At 39.3% G+C, this 12,702-nt stretch overlaps 1 protein-coding gene across 6 annotated transcripts in view; it reads left to right on the top strand.

The window, feature by feature from the left end:
• Positions 1–12,702, top strand: part of RMND5A (required for meiotic nuclear division 5 homolog A) — a 62,990-nt gene that overhangs the window by 878 nt on the left and 49,410 nt on the right. The gene's annotated exons all lie outside the window — the stretch shown is intronic.

The raw sequence follows: 12,702 nt of genomic DNA, 5'->3' as shown, positions 1-12,702 counted from the left end.
CGACCTCGTTGTCAATTGAGAGTGAGCGCGATCCACCCGGAAACCCATCCCCGAACCGCGAGTTCCAGCCGGGTTAAACGCGTGGGTGGCCAGTCCGTGGCACCTGCAAACTGCCGCCCTCCCGAGGTGGGCGCCCCTCACCCCGCCCGGCGCTCTCGGGTTGTCCCCGCGGGCTGAAGGTGCGCTAATTGCGTTGGACCCAAGGGTCTGGGTGATAAGAGGGTCAGTGCAGGAAGCCCCTTCTTCCTCTTCTCGTGCCCCAGATCCTTGACCCAGGGACTTACTTTCCAAGTCTTTTTTTTTTTTTTTTTTTGTCTTTCTTTTCTTTTTTTTAAAATTAGAAAGTCGAGTGTTATTCTTAGCTGCGGGTTAACAGAACAGCCGCTGCTGCAACTTCATGATTTGACTGCTGTGTGGAAGGAAGCAGCTCTTCAATTCCGCAGCAGCACAGACCTGATTCCTAGGAAGCTAGCTGAATCGAGCTGTTCAGCTCTCCTAGTGTAGCATGAGGAAGAACAGGCAACTTTCCTGAAGAAAATTGTGGCACGCGTTGTTAGTTACTTGCCTTACCTGGTCAGATTTTTACTTGTTTCCCTTTAGAAAACAGATTTTCTATAGAAGGTGTTTTACCTAGATTATTTTGTTATTGCTCTAGGACCTGGGGGCAGATACTTGGCCGAAGTTAGCTTGTGGAAGCTGATTGGGAAGGGTTTTTGGTTTTGTTTTTTTCAATAACATTGAAGGTCTGGTACCTTTAATTGCAGTATTCATAGAAGTGATTTCTTCTGATCAAAAAAGGATTTTATTTAATGGACTTATTCAAGAGTTTGGGGCAGTGTTCTCAGCTAGGTTAGACAGAAATTTATGGAAAGGAAAGTTTGGTATTTGGGGTGAAATGCAGGACTTTGGCAGGTGACGTGAAGGCAGGGGCACCACCTGAGCTTCTCCTTCCTTCTGTGCCCTTCTTTCATGACTCCTTTCAGTTGAGAGCAAGTGCTAGCCCATGGTAAGGGAGTCCATAACATCCCATTCTGGACATGGCAGTCACTTTGGAACTCTGGGGAAGGAGCAAGCCTGCAACCATAGTGGGAATAGGAGTTAAAATATTAATACGGAAACATAAGCAGACCTAGATGGCTGCCTGTAAAGGGGGAAGTGGAGGTGGGAGTTGAGTGCGAATCCTGGGAAGGCTCTGGTGAATTTGGTTGTGGGACAAAGCGGAAGGGCTAAGGAGGATGGAGGCAAGGGCTTAATGTTTACTGGTGGCCAAAGATGCATAGTTAGAATCTGAGGGGAAAGTGAGGTCCAATATAGATCCCTGGTATCATTGCTACAGAGGAGAGTGAAGGAAGTCATGTAGGCTGGAGGGAGGAAAGACTCCAGGGTCTAACCACACCTTGAACTCTTGGAGAGTAGAGGGCCATGGAGGAGCCAGCAGAAACAGAAAAGGGTAGGAGCTTAGAAAAAGAGAAGTTGGTCAGCTGGTATTGGGCTGTTGGGAGTCAGTGACCCTCTGTGCTTGGAGCTTCATAGAGTTAAAATAAACTAGATTAGTGGGAGTTAAGAAAGCTGTGTAAACTGAAGTGTAGGGAAGCCTAAAGCTGTTTAAGTAAAGCGGTGGGAAAGGTGTGTGTGTGTGTGTGTGTGTGTGTCCTTGTGTGTCCACCTGCTTGTCCATCCGTTCCAGGCAATCTATGTCTTGTTAAAGGCTGAAAGGAAGAGAATGAGTCAAGGGTCTAGACTTGGAGAGGTGGAAGGAGCATTTCCTTTTTAGGGACCAGGTCAGGATTGAGGGGATGGATAGGCAGAATTTGAGAGAGATGAAAAGTGAAATACTTTCCTGTAAGAGAGGGGGGGGATATTAATTGAAGGGGATGTGATTGCAAGCCTCATTTTAGGGAATTTGGGACCCATCCTGGACGGATAAGATAATTGCCAGAAATTGCTGGAGCAGGAGTTTGTTTTAGACAAATTGTTTTTGCTTGGTATCAGGTAACTTTGCAAGGAATATATGTGGTCTGAGGGTATTAGCCACAGATTGTGCCATGCTATTCAAACAGTCTGACTTGGTGAATTGCCTGTGTTCCACTTTCAACCTGTTTTTTACTGTGTCTACCAAATTGCAGTTTGATATTGCAATTCTTTAATTTTCTTGAATTCTTTATTAATAGGATCAAGTGACTAAAGGCAGTTATGAAACATAAAAGAAAAAATAAATACTGCAAGTGCCAGGTCTAGTTTCCAAAACAGAATGGTTTTTCTTATGGTGTTCTTAGGTGTGAAGGCAAACATCATGCTTTGGTATCTGGGTTATGGTAATTTTCAAAGCAGATAATTTCTAATGTTCTTTGCTCAGGATGTGGGTATTACATTTGTATCTTAAATATACCCTTTCTAAAGTTAGGTCTACTGAAATCTGAATTTAGAACTGCGTTTTCAAGTGAATGTGCTTGTCTAGGCAATTGATATTGTGGGCTCCTGTGACATGAGAGAGGGTCTCCAATTGGGACCATCTGTCAGGGCTTTGGATCTCACTCTCTGGGGTTATTGTGATAATATTCTTGTAAGAATGTAATGTGCATAAAGTAGAATCTTGAGAACCATATGGATTCCCCAACATGGCATCATACTGATGGCGAGTAACTGTCTGATTTGGAAGTATCTTTTTGGCTACAGTCAGGGGATCAGTATAGTTTTTGAGGGTGATTTACATTTTCTTGTGTTTAGATGTCTTTTTCCTAAAGTGAGCAAACCATACTAAATGAGGACAGTTAGGGTAGTTTGTGGTGGGAACTGATCATGCATAAATGAAGTTTAGTTAGGAAGCCCATTGACAACCCTTGTCCACCCTCATCACTCTTATTCCAGATTGTGAGACTGCCCAGAGGGGGCTCGCCTGGCAGATGGCCTGGAAGTAGTCCTGCAGTGAGCCCTAAAATCTCTTTTCATCTGCTCTAAATTGCCTCTATATAGCCTAGAATTCTTTCATATAAACTTTCTTTAATTAACTATTTCTTTTAAAATGCACTTTTCTTAATTCAGATACCTTTGGGAGAATAAGGTGAGGTGGATGGTCACTCACGCCTGGAGGATTAATTTGTGCTCTGCCATTTAATCCACTCCTCACCAAGTCCGGCCTGGGAGAAGGAAAAAAAAATTTTTTTTAATTAATTTTTTAATGGGAGTGTGAGGCCTGAGACCGAGGAGTAATTTCAGAGTATAAGGCTCTGACAGATAAGTGCAGGCTTCGACTGGGTCGTGGCCAGTGTTTTGGTGGTTGAGGGGCAACATAGCAGTAACAGAAGTGTGAAGAGGCATTAAAGAATCACAGAGAATACTAAACAGAAGTTCTGCCGGAGCCTGATTCGTTCCTCTTCCTGGAGACTGATCGACTGTAAAGGCTTTCTTCAGGCCCTAGAACTGCCTTGGAAACCTTAGGGTGGTAGATTGCAGGATGGGAGAGTGAGCCAGAGCCTGCAGAGTGAGGTGTCTGAGGTAAAAGGGATTAGACATGACTGTTGACAGCACATGAAAGGTCTGTGGAAAGGAATACCATTTTTTAGCGTCATTAGCCAGAAGTTCAAGGATTGTACCAAGCTCTGAGTCTTACCCTTACTTTATTTAAACTTCAGGTTTGCTTAATTTCCGTAACTCTTAAGAAAGAGGAGAGCACTGGTGTCATTTAGTTGTACCAGCTTTTCAGTGAGTTCCCCCATATGCATGAGGTTTGAGCTAATTTAGGATTCAGTATGGTTGATTCTGTTTGGTGGTCGTTCCTGGTGAGCCCTTGATCTTTGGGTAATGCACAAGTGGTTCTCAAACTTTACTCACACATATGCACTCTTTTTTTTTCCCAGATAGATTCATGATTTCACTTAAATAGATTTAGCCTCATTGTAGGCACTAGTATTTGTGAAGTCATTGATTTGGTGTACTAGGTATAATAAACTATTAAAAGCAAATTCATAACTATTAAAATATTGTTTCACATACAATTAAAGTCACCATTTGCATCAATGGTATGGAAACCATACTTTGGGCAACCCTTAATTAACAGTATGGATAAATTTTGGTGATTTGACTTGTGATTATTTGTATGCTTTTTAGCAATTTTTTTCTTTTGGCAAATACATTTTGTTTCCCACTAGCACTTCTGTTCTGGAAGGGAGAGCAAAAAAGAACTGTATATCATGTTTTGCTGGTATTCTGATTTCACATTTGGTGAGTAGAGAATGGACTGAAACAAGAGGGTAGCATTTATGATGTATCTGAAGTATATTTTGGAAAATTACTATCTTTGTAAGAGTCAAAAGTGTGCAGTATTTTTAAAAAATTATTTCTAGGCTATTACAGAGAGTTATAATGTACTTTCTGAAAATGAGTCTCAGTGAATTTTCTAAATTTTAATTTTATTTGAGTAGGTAGTACGTTCAAATGGTATAAATTCAAATAATAAAAAAGGATACTCACTAAGAAATCTCCTTCCTACTCTTTCTTATTTCTGGACCACCTAGTCTTCTACCTCATACAAAGATGCTAGCTTGCTTCCAGGAAAATTTTTAAGAAAATTCAGGGAAATGGTAATTTGTCACTATTCCTTTTTACTTTGAGGTACGGAACATGTAGTTCTACTTACTGTGATTTAAGCTTAGTATTATTGCAGTTTGCAAGCTGGTAAAGACAACTTAATTTGTAGGAGTGATCAATACATGTATTTGTTAGCTTCTAAAACTCCTTGTGTGTGTGTGTGTGTGTGTGAGAGAGAGAGAGAGAGAGAGAGGAATAGGGAGAGGGAGAGAGGGAGGGAGAGAGAGGGGTATGACTCCTAGTAGTAAAACTCATTTAAACCATAACCGTCCATCTTTCTCTCTTTGGTGATTCAAAGAATATTTAGTTACTAGTTGCAGAACTGCTTCCAGTTTTTAAAATTTGAAGGTAATAAATGAGAAGGTAAGTAGGCAATTAAGCATGAAAGAAAAGGCAAATTGTGGTGGTCATGTTTTTCACTAATTTCTATGGTATGGTTTGTATCAGTAGACAGAACACAGATTCAGGGCCACATGGTAGGTATAACTTTTCATTCTAGAATTTGAGTTGTATATATTGAAAAGCATGCTTATTTATGCACGTAAATTCTCTGTGCTTTTTAGAGCCTCCCAGGGTCGAATGTGTGATCTTGAATGAATTATTAAAGGATCAGAGTTTGGTAGAGGAATAGTTTACTTATTCAGTCTCACTCTTTGGTGTACTTGGAGTAAGCTACGGTATCTGGTCTCTCATTTGTCAACTGAACTTTTTGCTAAATATTAACAAGATTGAGAGAATAAGGACTTTAAATTTTGAATTGAATAAAATTTGATATCTACATTTAACATCTAGTGTGGAAAGTAGCAGATAAGTAGGTCAGAAAAGTTAGGGTGGATAACAGTAGTCATTGTTCAAATACTCTAAGAGAAGAATAGAGCAGTTAAGGCACTACTTGGGCTGTTTTAGATGGTGAGAAGAATAGGTTAGTGTGGGCATCTCCAGTTAGGTTTAGAAGCAGATTTAACTTTGTCAGCCATTCCTTTCCAGGCTCTTTTAGGAGATAATTCTTTGTTATTTGGCTCATTATTCATTCATTCATTCAATACACCAGGAGACTAGTATATTACTCAGGATTCTTTTGATTGCAAGTGGCAATCAAATAGTTTTAATTAAAGTGGGCTTTGTTGACTCATGACTAAATAGGCTGAGGTAAGGCCAGCTGGCTCCAGGACTAGAGAAGGTACCATAAGGACTGGTCTTTTTCTCTTCCTCACTCACCTGTGCTTTCCATGGTTGGCTTCATTCTCAGAGGAGCTTTCTCTACACGGAAGTTAAAGGTGGCCAATGGAGTTCATGTCATCCTTATCCTGCTAGTGATCCTAAAGACAGGAACATGCCTTTTTTTCCCCTTGTATTTTCAAAAACAAAATTACCAGGGAGTGTCCGTATTGCCTTGGTAAGGGTCATAAACCTTTTCTTGAATCAGTAACAGGGGCCAGGGCATGGAGTCCATTGGCCACCTTGGGCTGTCTTTGCTTACCCTGTGTACGGAGATGTACGGCCGTGTGATCATACAGAGGAGAGAGTTCTAAGAAGGAAAACTTGTATCCAGACAAAAGTGATAGATGGCTATTATAGTTGAGCAGCTGCAAGTTAGACTAATAGCAATGTTCTTTGCAATGTTTTCTTGACTAGCCAAACCTTTATTTCTCAGCTTTTGTCTTGCCTCCTAACTGTAATGTTCAAACAGTTCAAATACTGAGTTGTTAGGACAACTTAATCTATAGATTAAAAAATATAATTTGGTTCATGTTACCTTTGGGAACTTACTTGAAATTGCTTGTATGCTTGGCATAATAAAATCATTTTCCTAAGGTTATTTTATATCTTAAGTAGTTTCTAACCCTGGATAATATTTGTGAAGGAGAAGCTTGCTAATACTTCTGTGATACTATCATACTAGAGTATATAAAGAAATCTCCATTGTTTCCATGTCTTAGTCTCTTAGTGGTTAGGAAAGTGAAAATGCTGTTTTAGTAAACTATTCACTTAGGACATTGAAACTGACTTGTTTTTATTTGGGGCCCTGCTTCTTCATCTGTAAAATCTTTGAAAATGACCCTAAAATGCAGTATAGGGGAGAATTCTAGAGGGTCCCGGCCCTGCGCTGTGTATTGGAGCCCCATGGTACTCTGTGTAACCCCCAGAAGTTGATAGATACCAGGGACATGATGCTCTCTAGACTGGCATGTTTTGGAAAGCTCCAAGAGTTTGTAGAAGAGTGGCATAAACATCTGTCCTTTCTCTTGGATTAGATTCTTGTCTAATGCCACAAAGAACAGAGACTAGAATCTCCAGCAAGACCTGAAGCTTTTAGAAATAATAGTTTCGCCTTATTTGGGTTTGGTGATAGTATGGCTGAGCTCAGAGTGGTTCTTAGGTAGCCTTGTCCTGGGAGTCCATAAGACTGTATTGCAAAGTCTTTTAACACCTAACATTGAGCCTGAATGGTAATTTCTTCTCATTTTGGGGCACAGTGTCTGGCTGTGTGTTATCTTTGAAGAGTTTGCTCTATCTGTGGGATCTATATAGATTCAGTATCTTCTTATTGGTTTTTTTTTAACTTTTAAATTTCATTTAAATCCAGGTTAGCTAACACATGGTATAATAATGAATTTATTAGTGATTATATGAAGGTATTCAAGAGGAGATAAGGAGTGATTTAAAAGAAGGATTATACATGGCTTTAGCCCTCTAGGAACTTGGAGGCTAGTTAGGGAGATAGAAGATGAGAAAATGAGTCTGCCACTTGGAGAGTAGACCATGAAATATTGTCCTTGAGCTAGGGAAATCTGGGTTTGAGTGTTTGCCACTTTGCTGAGTGGTTTTATAATCTTACTTAACCTATTTCTTCTTCAGTAAACTGGTAACTTACATTGCAAGAGTTACGGGAATTAAATAGTCAATTGGTATAAACTGGCTTTAAAATCTGGTGTATTTGTTATTTTTAACAAGGTGTATTTGTTATTTTTAAGATCAGTGCCCCCCCTCCCTTTTTTTTTAGGTCTGTGCCTTTAAGTAGTGTTAAGCACTGTCTTAATTAAGACATTTTGACTATTAGGTATCTTTTTTAATTGGTGTATGTTAGCTACCATTCTGTGCCCAGTGGTCTGCCTGTAACACCATAAGGAATATTCAAAAGGTATAAGAAACAATCTTCAAGGAACTTTGGTTGGCTAATGAGACCAGACATGTATATTTGAGAGGGGAAAAGAAAGTCATTGTCTTGGCACAGTATAACAGTGTTTCTGGTTGGTATAAATACTAGCAGTTCAGAGAAATGGGAGGAGAAGAAACCTTTAGAAAGAATGGCTGGGGGTGGGGGGTTGTTATTTCACTTGAGTTTTAGAGCACCTGGTCAATAGTTACTAATCGCCAATTATATATATATATATGTGGGACTAGGCTAACTCTTGTGGGGGTTAACAAAGGAGAAGGAATCGTTCTTGTGCTCTAAGAACTTTCTGTCTAGTTAGGGAGATGACATTGGTGTGTTTTTAACAAACAGTGCCCTATAATGCAAGGCCATGTGTATTGGCCAATGTTGATTGAGTGGTACTGGCAAGAAGGGGTGGGATTTGAAACCAAGTCTTCTAACCTGTCAAGTTTCAGTAACAGAGATTGAATGAGGATAGTAGGAAGGTAGGACAAAGTGCCAGGAGTGGAGGTTGGCAAGAAAAAAGATGCAGAAGACTGAGAATACAAGAGGCATTCTGGGAACAAGGAAGGACCAGGGTGGGGAGAAATAGAATAAAGAATTAAAGTTGGAATCAGGGTTTACAGACTCTTAGATACCAGGGAAAGTAGTGTAGTAGACTGAGAAGACCTTGAATGACTTGGGTGGGTGGTACATTTCGAACAGGGACTGGGCAGGGACTTGATCGGAGACCGATTAGCAGCATTTAGGTTGACTGGAGTTGGGAGTGCAGTTTGGCTACAGGCAAGATGACTAGTTAAGTGCCAGCTTAGATCTGAGGAAAGAGGGACCTGTCTTTGGGTAGTGGTGGTAGAGATTGTAAAGGGACCCATGCATGGGATCTCCTGAGGGAAAGAATTGCCAGGACTCGGTGCATGGATGCAGTCTGGCAGAATGGGAGAGAAGGGTTGGAAAAATCAAAGGTTAATCTAAGGTTTGAGCATGAGTGAGAGGTAGACAGTTATGGAACTAAATAGAAAATAGGAAGTTTATGAGAGAGAAAGGTGGAGATTTGAGTTTGATTTTTAAGTATGAAGTTTTACATTTAAAGACTAAAAGAAACTTCATCTGGTTCAGTCATTCATTTCAGAGATAAATAAGGAGATGGTTAGAGATCAATTCTATTTTGAATTAGAAGGGAGTGAACAGGCTCTATAAAGTGGGACTGTCTCACAGACATTTCAAAACTGGTGCTTTGTGTCCTCTTTTTTTTTTTCGGTCATTTCTCTCAGTCTTGCCTCATTGTGTATTTTTGAAGTCTTCCCTTTCTTCCCTATGCCACTCATTTTGATCTAGCTCTCTGCTCTAGGAACACTATTAGTCTGTACCATGTAATTTCATTTTTAAATATAAACTCCCCCCCCCTCCCCCCATGGTTGGTTTTGCAGCACACTAGGCTGCGATTTGCTGCACTGGATCAGAACACACCTGTCTGAACCTTTATTTTGTTCTGAAAGGTCAGGGTTGACCCCCAAAATACTGTACTTTGTAGATTTACCACCAATTAATATACTGAAAATTGTTTTCAGTGTATACTGCCCCTAGAAACGAAAAAGGGTGTGCTCTATTTGTGCCTTCCCCTTCCTCCTTTGAGTGAATCTCTGTGAGCAGCTGCTGTGCCTTAGGTGCTGAGGTAGCTCTTAAGAAGCCCCAAGCTCCAATAGGCCACAATTTAGTTTGCTACTCACAGTATGAAACAGTCCTTTTATTGTTTTTTAAATACAAACCTTACCTTTTCAGGATGCCAGTTTTCCTATTTTAATATTTTACAAGTAGATTCATGTTCACCTTGCCAGTGACTTTTTTTTTTTTTTAATGCTTTATTTACTTATTTTGAGAGAGAGAGGGAGAGAGAGAATCCCAAGCAGGCTCTGTACTGTCAACACAGAGCCTGGCGCTGGGCTCCATCCCACAAACCGTGAGATCATGACTTGAGCTGAAATCAAAGAGGCCTTTAACCAACTGAGCCACCCAGATGGCCCTTTTCAGTGACTTCTTTAGAATCAATCTTAGACCATTTTATTTTTTCTCTTTTTATTCACATCCTAAATTTCTTAATCTAAAATACTTGATCTGTACCTTGAACACTACTGACATGGGTATTCTGCACTCAGTAAATTGACTCTGAATGTCATGATTCTCCCTTTTGACTTTAGTGTTTTGTTGTTGTTGTTGCTGTTGTTTTCTGTTTTGTCTTTGTCTAGTCTCATTTTGTTTATTTGAAGGTATTAAGAGTGGTATAATATAATGGGATAATGTAGAATTTTTTGCCCCCTTACAGCCTTCTTTTGACTTTTTTTATTTTAATATTTTTTAAGGAACTAAACTAGAATGAATTCTGGGGTATAGCTCTATGAGGTCTGGGTTTTCATTTAGACACAGTTATGTTGACTAAATGGATTATGTTTACTAAGTGGATTTCTTTGTATTTATATAAAAACTTGTGTGCCATTTTGCTTTCCAGTTAATTCCAAATTTAAGATCTCTGTCCATTTTATGAAGTGAAATTAACTTTTAATAATGCAAAGGAGCTCAAATGCAATATATACAATATTTATAAACTTGGATATTTAAATTTTTTTCTGCCTCCATGATATTCATAAGATTGTAAGGTCAAGTCTTCGTGATTTCTGGGGAATGCTACTATTTGCTTCTATCAAAATATTGTAGTCCTAGGTGGTAAGGTTTTCAGCCGTTTTGGACATCTGAGTAATCATCATCATAGTAGTCACCTTCCTGTGTTGTGCCTCACCACTTTTTTATAGAATGCTCTTAATTATAGTCTCATGTGTTGGACTCTTAGGCAGCATGCACTGCATAGTGTAATTGACACCTTTAAGCTGCCTTTTACAGACCAAATTAGAACTTTTAATTATCTGTCCATGAGCAGACATATCAAGCCACACCATTATAGTGCTGCCTACCAACAAGCTGTTTATCTTTCTTTAACAGTATGTGCAATTATTTGAGGGTTTTTTTTCCTCCTGATACCATAAAAATAAATGGCAAACAAATTGAAAATGTAAACACTGAGTAGGGATGAGAACATAGCTTTCAATCATCTTTGTCTTGATTGTATTAGATTAGCCAAAGTGATGAGTAAATCTTGTCACATAGTTGAACCTATGGTTGTCTTAAGCCATGTGATTAGTACTGAAGGAAAATAATTGGATAAATAAATGTAAAAAATGATAGACTGCCTTGAAAAGTTATTTATAAAAACCAAGGTATAAATAGGAATTTTATAATTTTTCCCTTTGTGGGAACAGGGCACTCTTAATTGTGTAAGTTTGTCCTGCTTTCCTACATTTTGACTTGGGGTGTACTTTTATAGGAACATGTATCTACTAAAGTTGAAATGTGTGTCATTTTTTCGACACACCGTGGCATGATTTTGTTTTACAAACACAGACTGGCTCAGACACGAGCCTGTTAATTTTTTTCCACGTCTTTACGTACTTATTTAAGGTTTTTGAGGGGAGGGATTGGTCATTATCTGGAAAGGGGAAGGTGCTTACAACTGGGGACTCTATTCTATGAATGTGTTTTATTTGGAAATTTGTGTTGTGTGTGTGTGTATTTATTTATTTGGTATTTGGAAATTTTAAGCCATAATGCTATTGTGTAGTATGCACTAAACATCCTGGAAGGAAGTGGAAGGTGAGTGAGCTGCTGAGTGTGACACTGCCTGCAGTTTCAGAGGGAGTTAGTTCAGAGTATGTCATAGTGCCGGGAGTCTCCAGTGCTGGGCTTGAAAATTAGAATATGTAATACATAATTTTTAGGGGCCCTTGGCTGGCTCGGTCAGTAGAGCATGTGACTTTCGATCTTGGGGTCGTAAGATAGAGCCCCACGTTGGGCATGGAGCCTTCTTAAATAAAAAAAAAATTATTATTTTTCTATTTCTTTGGTAAATAGTTATTGGATGCCTAATATATGTCAGTTACCATGCTAAACACTGGAGATTAAGCAATCGAGTTTCCTGTCTTCAAGTAATTTCATGGGGGTGATAGACAAATATTTACAATTAAGTCTGAAACTCTGATAGGGAAGTACATGATGCTATGGAAACAAACATTTTTCTAGTTTATTTCTGTGAAACTAGTGGACATAAATCTTGAAATCGCTAGGCAGTAAATGAAGCCCAAGGTAGAGCTTGAAGTCATAGCTGTGCTCTATTAAAAAAAATGGTTTTGGGGCGCCTGGGTGGCGCAGTCGGTTAAGCGTCCGACTTCAGCCAGGTCACGATCTCGCGGTCCGTGAGTTCGGGCCCCGCGTCAGGCTCTGGGCTGATGGCTCAGAGCCTGGAGCCTGTTTCCGATTCTGTGTCTCCCTCTCTCTCTGCCCCTCCCCTGTTCATGCTCTGTCTCTCTCTGTCCCAAAAATAAATAAAAAACGTTGAAAAAAAAAAATTAAAAAAAAAATGGTTTAGGAGTTCACTCAGATATGTTTAATTTAGTTTGTCTGATTTTGGAAGAGACTATGATTATTCTAGTCTCTGAGAATATCATTCTATTGTATTGAAAGACCAACCATGTGTGTTGGTTCTTTGCTTGGATTTAAAATCTCTTATGGATGTACCAATTATTTTATCTGTTGAATTAAATAATGATAAAAGTGATTTTAGGGGTGTTTTGGTGGCTCAGTCAGTTGAGCGTTTGACTCTTGATTTTGGCTCAGGTCCTGATTCTAGGATTGTGGTATTGAGCCCTGAGTTGGACTCCACACTGAGCATGGAACCTGCTTAAGATTCTTTCTCTCCCCTGCTTTCTCTTGCTCTAAAATTAAAAAAAAAAAAAAAAAAAAAAAAAAAAAAATTGTAAAAAGTAGTTTTGTGGTACAGCCACTTTGGAAGACAGCTTGGCAATTTCTTACAAAAGTAAACACTACTCTTACTATGAAATGCAGCAATCGTGCAC

This window comes from Neofelis nebulosa, chromosome 9 (assembly GCF_028018385.1).
Source record: "Neofelis nebulosa isolate mNeoNeb1 chromosome 9, mNeoNeb1.pri, whole genome shotgun sequence".
NCBI classification, from domain to species: Eukaryota; Metazoa; Chordata; class Mammalia; order Carnivora; family Felidae; genus Neofelis; species Neofelis nebulosa.
The sequence above is the reverse complement of the archived record's forward strand: the minus strand, read 5'-3'. Positions and strand labels throughout refer to the sequence as shown.